The sequence below is a fragment of the Haliotis rufescens genome, unplaced genomic scaffold (assembly GCF_023055435.1).
Source record: "Haliotis rufescens isolate VD_foot unplaced genomic scaffold, xgHalRufe1.0.p SCAF_13, whole genome shotgun sequence".
Classification (NCBI taxonomy): domain Eukaryota; kingdom Metazoa; phylum Mollusca; class Gastropoda; order Lepetellida; family Haliotidae; genus Haliotis; species Haliotis rufescens.
The window spans coordinates 1874516-1889714 of record NW_025963813.1 but is presented as its reverse complement, the minus strand read 5'-3'; positions in this window follow the sequence as shown (position 1 = coordinate 1889714).

Below are 15199 nucleotides of genomic sequence, written 5' to 3'. Positions count from 1 at the left end.
TAAGGAGACTCATACGTCTATAGAGAATATTTGTGTAGAATTGTTTCACAGCTTTAAGTGAATTACAAATGAGAAAAAGAAGCGATAATCGTGAGAACTTTCATTACATCTTTTTCCAAACAATGACTTTACCTCTATTTGAGTGGCTGGTAATTAGATCAATAGTAATCCGGAGAGCGGAAGGTCCTGGGTTCGATCCCCGGCCGTGACATACCAAAAGAGTCAAAAGATGATACTTGTTGTTACCCTGTCTGGCGCTCGGCATTAAGGGGATAAAATAAGGACTAGTCGGCTCGGAGCCAGTATACTGTGTCTGAGTGGGCTATTCATGTTAAACTGCGGCATGGTATCTCAGTGGGCGAGCACTATAAATCGGCATCAGTCCGGACTAGTACAAGCAGCCACACACACACACACACACACACACACACACACACACACACACACACACACATATATATATATATATATATATATATATATATATATATATATATATATATATATATAGTATTCCGCGGCGTGTCACCTTAATGTGGGAGGAAAGCCCGAAGTGGTAGAGGTCTCAGACGTTTACCATTTCGATGAGTGAGAGAGTGAGTGAGTTTGGTTTTACGCCGCTTTTAGCAATATTCCAGCAATATCACGGCGGGGGACACCAGAAATGGGCTTCACACATTGAACCCATGTCGGGACTCGAACCCGGGTCTTTGGCGTGACGAGCGAACGTTTTAACCACTAGGCTACCCGACCGCCCCTCCACTTCGATGAAACCCACGACCACGGGTATGGTGCTGACAAACCTAGAAACATAATCGGGGCGAACCGGGATTCGAACGCATGATCATCGGTTTCTGGCGTGCCCAAGGGACGCAAGTCTGCACAGCGAATCGCGGCGCCTTAGACGTCTGGGCCACCCGTGCCCCTCAAACGCTCAAAGGTTTGCGGACAGTTCACGTCCTTCCTGGGAGCATACGCACCAGCACATGTCCAAATACATATACATTTCATGACCTTCGATACGCTACACAAAGTGTGGATGATATAGACAATGACATGTTCAATGAAATACACAGACGCCTTGGACAACTTGATCGAATTTCTTTTGAAACTGAACTTTTGGACATATACAAGGATGATGAAGAAAAACTGAACGAAGCGTGACAAAGTCTTTATGACGTAGGGGCGGTCGGATAGCCTAGTGGTTAAAGCGTTAGCTCGTCACGCCGAAGACCCGGGTTCGATTCCCGACATGGGTACAATGTGTGAAGCCCATTTCTGGTTTCCCCCGCCGTGATATTGCTGGAATATTGCTAAAAGCGGCGTAAAACAATACTCACTCACTCACTCACTTTATGACATAGCCAAGAATAGTCGACATGATACTCCAATTGTTTATCTACCAAAACGTGTACAAAGAGAACATTCCAGGAAGTCTGGGATTGAGAAATATGCGTCTGATGTATATTGCCTATATGGTTTTATTACACAGACAATCCCCTCAAATATACTGGAAAAACAAGTACTCAGCAAAGGTAACTCCAACGCACGTCCCACCAACGTACCCGGAGACAGGTCGCCGGATACACAAAGAGGTAATGATCTTTTGACCCTAATCTATGCCAAAATAATGGAAATGAGGGATTCTGCGAACGAACGTTATGACAGCATGGATAGAAAAATTGAAGAAATTGCATGAACAATTTGACACTGAACTCAGGAATATGAAGCGTACCATCGAAGAGAAGAACAGCGACCTGATAACAGCGTCAGGAGAGATAGAAAGGTTTAAAAACGTGGAGCTCAAGCTACGTTGAGACGTACGGATACTAGTCTCTCAACTACGTGAGAAAGATTCACGGATACACCACCTTGAAAGTCATCTGAAAGACAATTAATAGTAGGCTAACACGAAAAACCAACGCTGTAGACGGGAAAATAGACACAGTAAACACTAACAACAAGCTGATGTACCACTGATCAGAACAGTGAGTGAGTATGGTTTTACGCCGCTTTTAGCAATATTCCAGCAATATCACGTCGGTGATCAGAACAGCAGATACCAACAAAACTAAAACTCCAAGTGTTGTGGACGTTACTATTAACCATGAGAGGAATACTATTGGGGACAACACTGAGAACGACGAGGATGGAGACTGTGACACTATGTGTACAATTCCTGCTCAACCTGACAGTGCCAGTGATGACCATACCAGGGAAGTTGGATGTGATGACGTCAGCCATAAACAACACGAAGACCATGCTCAGAGATCTGTGAAATTCGACAGTGAATGGTCTAGAGCTTTTAGATGTGTTTCACCAAAATCTAAAACAAAACGGTTTGTGCTAGCGTATGTTAGGGCGGATAAACCACCAAAAACAGTACAAGATGACATGTGTGAATATGCTAAACAACATGGCCTCAATGTGAGTTACGTTCGTTTGTTGAGGCACTGGGAAGGCTACAATCCCACCTACACACTGAGAGTAAACATTGACAGGAGGACAGCAGAAGAAGTTACTGAGAATGAAAATTTCTGGCCGCCAAATGTAAGATGTCGGGAATGGATACCACAGTCACACAGAAACAGCAATGGCGCACGCTAATTCATCTAACATGATTGAATACTTGCCTCATACGTATTACCATGCTAAGCGTTGGAACATGGAATATTCATGGAGCCTTATACAGCTGTGAGTATCTGAATAAGGTCGCTGACCAGTGTGATGTGCTGACTCTAACAGAACACTGGCTTACAGAGAACACTGCAACCTACCTAGACAAAATGAGAGACAAGTTTGACTGGGCTGTTGGATTACGATCTGGACAGCACGGATGTAGAGGTGAAGTAGGAGTAGCTATTCTTGTGAAACATTCTCTGAGTAGCTATGTACACGTACATGACACTACATGTGATGACGTGATGGCTGTGACTATATCTCGAGAACAATGTGTAGACCTCTCTATAGTTTGTGCTTTACTCCCGTCAACAAATCACAATGACAGCGAATATGCAGAATGCTTGAACAGCGTATTCGAAACTGTAGACGAACTAAGTAGCAACAGTGTTACTATCCTTTGTGGTGATTTTAATACTGACATCTATCACAATAAACTTTCACGCAGATCGCAACTACTGATCAAACTTCTTTCGGAGAGAAGTATGCTTGCTTCTTACTCGTGTGGTACTACCAAAGGACAACTCATCAAGTGGAGAATCCATACAGAAACCAAACACAAGACTATCTCTTCATACTCAGCAGTCTACAAGGATCAGTTCTGAAAACCAATATGAATTTTACAGTCCCTTTTGATATTTCTGACCACTATCCTATGATACTAACATTTCTTGCTGACATTTTCCTTACTGGAGATAAACAGTGGCTTCTACAATTGCTCAAGTGGTCGAAAGCAGATGCAGTCCAACTCAAACTGTATGAAACAGAAATAGACTTGTTACTGGGCTAATCTTTGCCTAACCCTAGGTGTGAAATAAAAGACACTATAGAATCCTACATGGATTGCTCTACATTCCGCGGCTTCCTTACATATCCCATCAGGACAATTTAGACATTATTTGAAGCCATACTGGAAAGGTTCAAATCTGGATTTTTACCATTTCCAGATGAGAGAAGCAAAGAGATAATGGAAAACAAAAGGTAAACCGAGAACAAGCAATGATAACACATACAGAGCTTACAAACAGGCAAAATGGGAATTCAGACGCCATAAACGCAAGGCAGAGAGGTAGTGGAAAAGAGAAAAATACTTTGAGATAAAAGAAGCATGTGAAGTTGACATTAGTGAATTCTATAAAACTGTTAGCAAAACGGAGAAAAAACTCCGCCGTGAACTCTAACATTGCCTTTAAGAAAATAACAGCATCTTCATCTCCTGATGTATGTAATATTTGGGCAGAATATTATCGTGATCTATTTAATCCGTTTGATACACCTGACTTTGACAGGTCCTTTTCAAAACAAACGACTGAACGCCTGATGAAGATATGCAACGTTCCTCTTCCACATACAGACCCAATATTGGCGGATTCAGTCTCTGTGTCAGAAGTAATAAAAGTAGTAAAAGACGCAAAGATCAAGAAAGCGCCAGGCCCTGATCTGGTCACCAATGAGCATATTAAGTACGCTAGTTCTCTATTGCATAAACACCTCGCACATATGTTCAACTTGATTATATGTGAATGCTATCTGCCTGAAGGTATGCGAAAAGGAATGATTATACCCCTATACAAAGGGAACAACAAAGACAGATCCGATCCAACAAACTATAGAGGTATAACGCTCACTTCATCTATCGGGAAGATCTTTGAACGGATTCTGTTAAACAGACTAGAAGTATTCATAACTATGAAAAATCCAACATTTCCAAACAGACTTCAATGTGGATTTAGAAAAGAACATGGAGCTACAACTGCTATCCACATACTGAAGGAAGTGGTCTCATACTATGTAGAGAGAGAAACGAGAGTGTATGTCGTATCCCTAGACAATGAAAAAGCGTTTGACCGCATCTGGCACGATGGACTTCTACTAAAACTCTTCGAATACGGAATACATGGTCGTGCGTGGCATCTGACACATCACTCGCCTGTGTGAGATATGCTGGCTATTCCAGTTACTTCTTCCAAGTCCAACAAGGTGTTGGCCAAGGCCGAGTTTTATCAGCATGGATGTTTCTCATCTATATTGGTGGCTTGATAACTAACCTAGAAAACAACAAAAAGATCTTATCATTGGAAGTGGACATGTACCTACAGTATTACTGGCAGATGATACAACATTATTAGGTTGTACACAAACAGGACTTCAGTTGTTACTTGACGTAATTCATCAATACGCCTGTCAATGACGTTTATCATACAATGCACGAAAAAGCTGTGTTCTCATATATACAAGCGGTCACAAAGTTGATAAAGACTTTAAATTGAAACTTCACAGAACTGAACTGCCAGAAAAAGAGATTATTATATACGCCGACTCTCTAATGACCTCACAGAAAGAGAGTGATAGGACGACAAGAGCATGCGCTAAGGCAAGACGTACCATTGCTTCTCTCAGAGATATTGGGTTAAGAGCTGGGGGTCTAAATCCACTGACCAGTGTTCAAATATGGCGGCGTGTTTTTTTCCCAAGCGCCCTCTATGCCTGTGAACTATGGTCAAACATATCATCAAATGAACTCCATGAATTAGAACTGCTGCAACGCTACTTTGCCAGATCAATACAGAACTTTCACAATCGATCCCCAACTGATGTGACTACCAAAACTATTGGTCTCTGGAGAATTGAACCAGTGATTGACAAGACTAAACTCGCCTATCGCGGTAGACTCTGTAAATGTAAAGCAGATTATTTTGTTAAAACCCTATTTTACATTAGGGACAAGGACAGTACCTAAACAACTTTGTCTCAGATACATCTGTTGTCCATGATCTGCTAGGCATTACAAAGAAGTAGAAGCTCTTCCATTTCATAGAAACGTATCTCACTGAAGGGCATTTCCCTCCAAAGACAACATGGAAAGGAATCGTTAATAACACCGTAGCTCGATTCGAAAGACAAAAATGGATAGAAAAGGTGTCTACTCGCCAAGACCTGAAACGTTTTCATATGATACATGAAAGACTAGCTCCACACAGATTGTGGACTATGTGTGACCTTTACAACATGAATAGCAGGCCAATATATGCCCTAGTTAAACTAGGTATTTTACCCATAACAACTGGTGTATGTATGATGTGTGTAGCAGGCCAATATATGCCCTAGTTAAACTAGGTATTTTACCTATAACAACTGGTGTATGTATGCATGATGTGCGGAGAAGAATGTAACGATGTTGTACTGCACCAGTTAATAAACTGTGACAGTCTGGTGCAAGAAAGAAATAACCTTTATGAGAAACTGTTTGATTTACTCGGCCTTAACCAATATCTTAAGATAGAAGATTGTACAGACAACGAAGTGAGAGTTGTGACACTACTTGGTGGCATTACGCATCTTGTAGAGGAGATGACACTCGATACATGGGCTCAATTCATAAGCATAGTCAGCAAAGAAATAAGCTCATGGCAGCTGACGTCTATTCTCTATCTGAAGGCTGACTATATACATATCTGTTATCATGCATGTACATACTGTTTAATTAATTTCCATATTTGTACTCTCCGATACCAATGGAGGAAATACAGATTATTCATTCATTCATTAATATATGTGCACACGCATACACATGCACACGTAACAACACATGAACACCAACACGCTCACGCAGACATACACAGACATGTGTTTTCAACCATATAAAAGTTTGCTAGACACAGCATATATAGAAACAGCCCCACCGACATTCACACTGAGGGGGCAATCATATCGATACAATTTTACTCAGACACATCTACTTGGCAAACTCACCATTTTGGCACAAAAAAACATAATACATTATAGGACAAACACACTCACGCGGCTGGAACATGAAAAGTAACTTAACTGGCTTGTTCGTTATAATTAACAATTTATTTTTTTACGTAGAGTCCCACAGCAACATGACGTCATGTGTACACACATTGTCGGGAGTAATTGAAGATGACGTCCCCCACTCTTCATGACTTATGTCGTTCAAACAAAGGACTGCTGTCCTGTTGTCTCCCACACCTTCACATTTTTCTTACAAATAATACTATGGGTAATATATAGATAAGGATACAGAGATTATTATACCAGCATGTTTGTCATACTGGTTATACAAAAGAGTGTCAGAATTATTATATTTTCCCTAGCGAGAGAGAGGGTAATACATGAGATCTTACACGAATTTCGAAAAACCAGTATGACACACATACGAAGGTAATAATTTCTTTGTTACCGATTATTTCTTAATCCCTTTCAGCTCCCCTAAAAAACGCGCTGCCTTCGATGGCCGATTAAACTGTCGAATGACGTCAACAATCTTCAGCTATGACGTTGTTTCTAGTGTGACGTTATTCGATCTTACGTCGCAAAAAAATTGAATGACGTCAACAACGCCGTCCTGCTTTTATGAACTCGGTTATGCACTCTGTGTGTGTGTTTGTTATTATATTTTTACATTTATTCTGCACTATTATTAATATTCAAATATCTCAATATAATAAAATGTATATAGGAGAAGGCCTCGTAAGTGTGTCACTTGTGCCTAATCCATTTGATTTTCCACAATAAAATATGTTTAAATCAATACACCATTTATTCATTTGTTAACTCAAATAATGATATCATACAGTTTAGCATTTCTTGTTTGTTTCATTTCTATCCACACACACACACACACACACACACACACACACACACACACACACACACACACATATATATATATATATATATATATATACATATACATACATCATAGTTGTGTTTTGGACCAATAGTATATAGTGTTTCGGCGACCGTTTTCAGTCAAGTAACGTTTCAATAAAGTTTGTCATTTTATGGTCAAATCTTATTTTCAAGTGTTTTCTTTCTTTTGCAGGTAAATTTGGTTTTAAAAGTAGCTTTGTGATATATTGCTAGTTATTGTCTGTTGATGACAAGTTTTCAATAATGCTATTGTATGACATGTTCCAGTTACAATGTGGCTGACATATTGATATTTTAACTCACACACCCAACAAAGTCGGCTTGGCAATAATTATTCTTAGTTTGGCAGCATCGTATCAGCGCTCATGGGCGGTAAGCATCTAAGACCTGCGTCACTTCGGTTTTCCTCTAAAATTATGTTGACACCACGTGATAAAAGCTTAAATCGCCTACTGTTCAAAGCGGCCTTAAACCAAACGATCGTCTATAAGTTTCAGTCTCTATGCTATTACATGTATGTATCTCCTGATATAGTCTAGATGATGGTAGAGAGAATGACTTTTCTTTTTCAGTTGTGCCAAATTGCTCATGCCCGACGAGATGATTCAAACCCTACTGCTAGCACACCGGTCTAAACTCAACTACCAGCATCATCAACGGTTCAAGCCCTACTTCTTGCATCACTGGTCAAACCTACAGCCAGCATGAACGCCCCCCTAACACCTTGCAGCACCGAATCTCTTCATAACGTTTGTGTACTGGCTTCATCAGTAGCCCAGCCGCTTAGGACGGCTACTCAGATTTATGGTGAGGTGAGGTGAAATGGGGTTTAACGTCGCGTCCAAGATTATTGCACTTATATAGCGACGTGCATGTACGTGTGTGTGTTTGTGTGGCTGCTTGTACTAGTCTGGACTGATGCCGATTTATAGTGCTAGCTCACTGAGATACCATGCTGCAGTTTAACATGAATACCCCACTGAGACAGTATACTGACTCCGAGCCGACCAGTCCTTGTTTTAGCCCCAGCCAAGCGCCAGACAGGGTAACAACAAGTACCATCTTTTAACGTCTTTTAGTTTGACGCGGTCGGGGATCAGATTTATGTCTTATACGACAAAGGCCCATTCGACCCTTGTGGCTGTGATGATATCGGAGGAGTAGCTGGGAACGCGCTGGTTCGTTTAGATCAAAGGGAGACAACTCAATCAACGTTTTCATTGCCCGCATCTCGGTGTATTGTAATTTACGGAATATTGCTTTGTGGACACCGTTGTGGTTTCATGGGCCGCGCACTGAAATTTCAGTTCATTCAGCTTCACCCGGCCTGTTGCGTTACCTACATATTACATCGATAGGACTCACTGGATTGAGCAGCCGTGCCGTTGATGGTCAAAGGGAAGTAACTATGCATCCTGTTTTACATTTACATTCGTCACCACTCGCCCCTTTCCGTAGCCTGCAAGAAGAGAGTCGCTATTCGGCTTGTCCCGGAATAACACGAGTTGGTCACGAATGTAACATTTACTGAACCGACTTACCTCCCTACGGAACAAGGGGCATAACTCGTGATTTGCTGTACGCGATTAGCTCCCTTTGGATGAGGGTACATGCCATGTGTGAAGTTTAAAGTTAGACACTGTGTCGAGCATTCGTGACCAATCGCCCCTTTCCGCAACCTGTATTCGCTATTCGGCTTGTCCCGGAATAACACGAGTTGGTCACGAATGTGTGCGGAGTTCAGGCAATGGAGTTAACAATACAAACACGATTACTTCCCTTTGACCACAAACAACCACGCTCCTTCCCAGCGCGTGACCCCTTCGTTTCACGAGTGCTCCGCGAACGGGACATCAGTGTGAGGAGCTTGACAAACAACACCTGAATATCACGTGGTTCTTTTTGATGTTTTCTTTCTGCACAAAATCCATTTTTTAAAGAAAACGAATCGAATAAAGGAGAAAGAATATTGAAACGTACACGCTGAGTTTTAATTCACGTAACTGGATGAGCTTGACGTACAGAGCTTCCAATCCCATTTAGGTACATATATGTATCGGACCGCCTCCGTTGTCTTGTGGTAGAGCGTCCGCCCAGAGAGCGGAAGGTCCGGGGTTCGATCCCCGGCCGCGTCATACCAAAAGACGTTAAAAGATGGTACTTGTTGTTACCCTGTCTGGCGCTCGGCATTAAGGGGCTAAAACAAGGACTGGTCGGCTCGGAGTCAGTATACTGTGTCTGAGTGGGGTATTCATGTTAAACTGCGGCATGGTATCTCAGTGACCTAGCTAGCACTATAAATCGGCATCAGTCCAGACTAGTACAAGCAGCCACACAAACACACACACGTACATGCACGTCGCTATATAAGTGCAATAATCTTGGACGCGACGTTAACCCCCATTTCACCTCACCTGACCTGACCTGACCTGACCTGACCTGACCTCACCTCACCTCACCTCACCTCACCTCACATATGTATTGATGTTCTGGGCCTGAGAGCCAGGGAGCAAAGACCCGTTCGACAAGGCGATCGAAGCGCAACGACAGTCGTTATTAAGACTATGTGGGTATCACGATACTTAAGCGCTACGAGGGCTTTGTGGAACGGACCCGGGGGGCCGTAGGTTGAGGGTGGAACACAGTGGAAGGTTCATGGAAGCTAACCCCTCAGGAGCCAGTGAAGCTTATAGTTTTCCACAAAAGTGCTATTTCTAGATGTGAAGAAAATAAAATATAACATGTACCTCATTAAACTGTAATATTTAACTCCTAGAACAATGGTTCATAGAGTCCCTTATGCATCTGCTAAATACTTTTTTCCTACACATTTGTTTCAGCGTTAAAATTTAGCTTGGCTTGACATTAATTAAACTTGACTCGAGAGCGTATCAGATTGAATGTCTTGAGGCCCAATTCGTGTGCTTGAGTGTTGGCGGTTCTGCTAATGTCAGCATACCAGCAAACCCTACTGCCAGTTTCTTCACCCCCTACTGCCAACATGATCGGTCCCTAAGGCTGTCCGTATTTTTCCCGTTGTTCCCATCTCCCGACCACCCTGAAGTTTCATTCCAACGCGAAATAAAAAGTTTTCGAATCTCAATTTTCACCACCGCTGTGGAAAATTATGCCCCGATGTGATACAAATACTGCTACCATTGCACATTTAAAAAAACAAAAAACAGGTCAGCTAGTGGTCTTTCATCAGCAATGTTTATTATAGATTCGTTTCCGAAGCAAAGCGATTCGATTTACTTAATAAATATATTTTAAAGACTAAAAGTTTAAAGACAAACTATTTTTAACTTTAAATGTCATAAAATAAGTTACACAATAAATTTTTAAAATGTTTTTTTTTTAAATAATTTTAGTTTTAATTTTATTTTGTCCGCCTGCTCTCTTGTTGGTTGAGGTTGGAGATGAGAAACGCATATTAAAAAATATGGATGGCCTAAACATCTTGTCGCATCTGTTTTACAATATCCATACAGCATTCTGCATCCCACTGAAATGCGGAAGCGAAAATGGGATGGGGGAAGTAAGGGCATATTGTCATGCAGCTCAATCATTTGAATGATGGGCTTGCAAGATTGAACGACCATTATTCACGAATGTGTAGGGCATCTGAGATATCTGGTGATATTTTCTATTTTCGAGACATAAGATGTCTCATTCCTTCGTGCGTACAATGAAATCACTCTTTTTTGTTTCAATTCCAAACGACAAAGGCATGTTAAATAAACTACATGAAAGGGCCTGGTAATTTATTTCTGGGGGAGAGGGGGGCGGTGAACTTGGAGGTGTTCGCCAACATGTATCCTTACTATAACCCTTTAATAGATTACCAGTCCCAAAGAAAAATAGAACATAACCCTGGCAAATGTAGGCTCCCTTCAAATATCTTGTAAAAGAAAATTGACCCGTGAAGATCCGGGGTAGAATAGGTCTTAAGCAACCCATGCTTGCCGAAAAAGGCGACTATGCTTGTCGTAAGAGGCGACTAACGGGATCGGGTGGTCAGGCTCGCTGACTTGGTTGATGAATGTCATCATATCCCAATTTCGTAGTGCGATGCTCATGATGTCAATCACTGGATCGTCTGGTCCATACTCGAGTATTAACAGACCGCCGTCATATAGCTGGAATATTTCTGACTGCGGCGTTAGACAACAGATAGATAAAAATATAGTAAAAGAAACTTGGAGGTTGGGCTGTTTATGCTCCTGTATTGTTGAAGGTTCAAATAACTGGCATGGGGGCAACTGCTTTTACGCGATTTTACGACCGCTTCTCACTTGGACGTGGAAATAATTATATAATCTATTAAAGGTGTCATCTACAATATATATGTTTTAAGTCTTTAGTTTTTTTAATCCTCGATATTTGTAATATAATTGAGTTACTGTTCACTTGAAATAGTATATATTTCAAAAGTTATTATGAGGACCGCCCTTGTGTAATATAACAGAAAGTTAGCAATGTTCATGTGCGTTAAATCTCCTCAAGGAGAATCACGATGTTGTTCGATACAATAAGTCCATGGTGGAAGAGAGTTGTGTATATTTTGGTTTTTATTCCTAAGGACCAAAGGGAATGATTGCCCAAATCGTCTAAGGCGCTCTGCAGAGTTGCCTCTTGTCGCTCCAGGATCCGATGACCATGAATGCGAATCCAAGATGTTTATTACACTTGGTTTGTCAACGTCGGTGTTAAAAGAATAAAACATAAAAGTGTGAATAAACTTTGATGCGGTTTTAGATGTTTACCACTGTGGTGAAACATAGAATCAGAGCGATACGAGATTCGAATCCTCGCTCTGCACGGCGAAGACGGTATGTATTCAGAAACGTGATTTCTCATTTGAAAAGCGAAAGTCAGATATTACGAACCATTTACACAGGAGATCGTAATACCTTACGTTAACAGCAGTATTTGTCGTTTAACGCCGAACTCAGCAATATTCCAACTGTAAGTAAATACACGCGTCTGGATCCAGTGATTGATATTATGAACAACGATCCACGCCGTCGAGACAGAAGTCACCGAACCTGACCCCCCCCCCCCCCCAGTCCATGACTCGCCCCTCACCGTCATGGGTTGTGGGAACCTATTTCTATAACACGGAATGAGTGAGTGGGGTTTAACGCCGCTATTAACAGTATTTCCTGTAGACCACGAAGTGACTCAGGTTTTTGACGTGTACCACTTAAGTGAAACAGACACAGTGTGTGAGTGAGTATGGTTTTACGCCGCTTTTAGTAATATTCCAGCAATATCACGGCGGGGGACACCAGAAATGGACTTCACACATTGTACCTATGTCTGAGCGTGGCCCCAAATCCGGAGTGCAATGGCATCCACAGCAATATCCTTTCAAAATTAATGCTCACATTTACCCTTTCATTTTATCGCGAATGATTTCCCGAACTTCCATGTTTCGTGCTCTTGGTAGATCTGATATCAACCCAATGTTCTACCAGCAAGGACAAGGACAAGGACCTCCCCAGCGTATTGGTATAAGGGTGGTCATGGTTGGCTTGACCACGGGGTCGGGGTGATGGGAATGTGACCAAGTTATTCAGGTATGCGACTGTTGACGGTTTAATTTCACGAGTGATCAGTTTATAATCGACAAGAATTTCAACTACAGGGAACCAGTAAATACAGGTTCTATATGTTTGTACTTCATATTCTTAAAAGGTTTAAACATAGTAACAACTTCCGTAGAATGAGAATCATGTCTTCAATATGAGTACTTTCGTTTGAAAGTATCTAATTTATTTTCATGAACTCGATCGAGCCCATGAAATAAAACAAAACACTTACGCGTTGACGTTCATACGGAGCCCCAAACTGCAAATTCCGGCGCTCGTTAAAATGGCTGTGTTTTGTTTTATTTGAACAAACATATACAACAAAAGATAATAGTTTGCTTGTCCAAATCAACTAAGACAATGGTATACTGGCTATCAGAACGTTGCGTGTTAAAACCCTTATTAAATCCTGGAAAACCTTTATTCAGATTATCTTGTCCTGATTTAAAATTATTCAAACTGCTTGATTACCGTTGGACGGGCTTGTGCTTGAAAGAGCTGACCGTTTGCAATTTGGTATAGAAATGCATTGCCCCGACCTTCTTGTCTCCACCAGATCGGTATTCCGGGAGTTCTCAGCCTGTCCAACAACTGTCAAACGAAACAAACAACATATAAATGTGTGTAACATAAGTAACGTTTGGGATTACACAATCTAAGAAAAGTACCACTTCGAGTACCTTTTAGGTGGAGTCCCATCGGAGATTCGCACCTGAAGTTCAGCGCCTCAAGTCAGTTACCTTACCCACCCAGCCATCGAGGCTTCCACGAAATGGAAGTTCAGATCACGTACAAGTGTTCTTTGTCTACACCTCTGATATGTGTCATGTAAACGTGCATGTGGACTCGGGCCTGGCTAATATGCTGTGGAAGAGAGCCCACACCATTAATGCAGAGTTGTGTTTTTTTACTGCTTCAAAGCCGGGATTCTCAGCTAAATATCAACCATAAGCTGGTCCACCAAAATAAGGACGGTGCGTGAACAATGTTAGGCGGACTGATTATCTTTCACACGCCAGGGCGTTGAGTGTTGCTAATGGCATCAACCGCCATGATGTTCATGATGTAGATGTCAATGTTGTCCCTGCGTCATTCAGCATCATAATCTTCTCCGCTACTGGACGTATTTACGAGCTTTACCGACTACGTATTTGTACACCATGGCAGATTTGAGCGATATGAGTCTGGAGAAATTTCGTTTGTGGACTGTCACATCGTTGAAAGCATTCCTTTCGTTGCGGAAAAAGTCGGTTGAGGGCAACCATGATGATCTTGTAGCAAGGTATGTCTTCGTTGAAATATGTAGTTGTCGCTTCTGTTGTCTTATTTTAAGCATAAATGTGTGAAGCAAACTTAAGTTGTTCATAGGAAGTTACTTATGTTATCAAATTGAGATGTTAAATATTGTTAAATATATCGTTGTAAACATGAGCACGATGATAAAATCTTTGAGTAAAACATTACTTCTTGAATGTTTTCGTTGTATATATACGTTAATTTGATCTGATACAGATTGTTTTTCTAAATGTTATAAGATAACTTGTGTGCCTCTCGTGTCTAATTACTGAAGTTGTCTTCCACAGATGGGATGTAGTAATTTTGTACCCACAATATTTCTTGTGATCTATGTACCCAAACCAGTATGTGATTTTGTATCCATCACATTTTTTACACAATTTTGATTTTCATATGTGTATTTTCTGAAAAAAATATGATTATTTACGTTTTTAACTTCAAATGTTGTTTTTTATCTCAACATGTGTGCGACCTTTACCTTGAACAGTATTTCATAGATTCTTTTCCAATTGGGGATACAGTTTCGATACCCATTGGAGAGGGGCAGTGCAAAGTTTGATTTCGATTAGTGTATTTTCTGAGAAAATATTGCCTTTTTATGTTTTGAACTTAGAAATATGATGGAGTCGAGGTTGGGGTATTAATGAGCTGTGTTCACCTTTTGCCTTGTTCAATTCAGTGCTAAAAAGCTTTTCTGCCCATGTATGATCCATGAGCATCATGGTATTACTGTCAGCGCCTTCTTCGCACTTTCAGCAGTTTTTAACAGTTTAAAGACTGACATCAGACATCAAAATATTATTTTGGGGAATGCAACTATTATTTTGTTATGTCAGAAATATGTCCCTTGCCTTGCCATTTTATAACAGTTGTGTCATTTTTTATTCAGTTACCAAGGCATAAGGAGAGACTATGGATACAGTTGAAGATCATCCCTGTGACTGAAAAGGCTC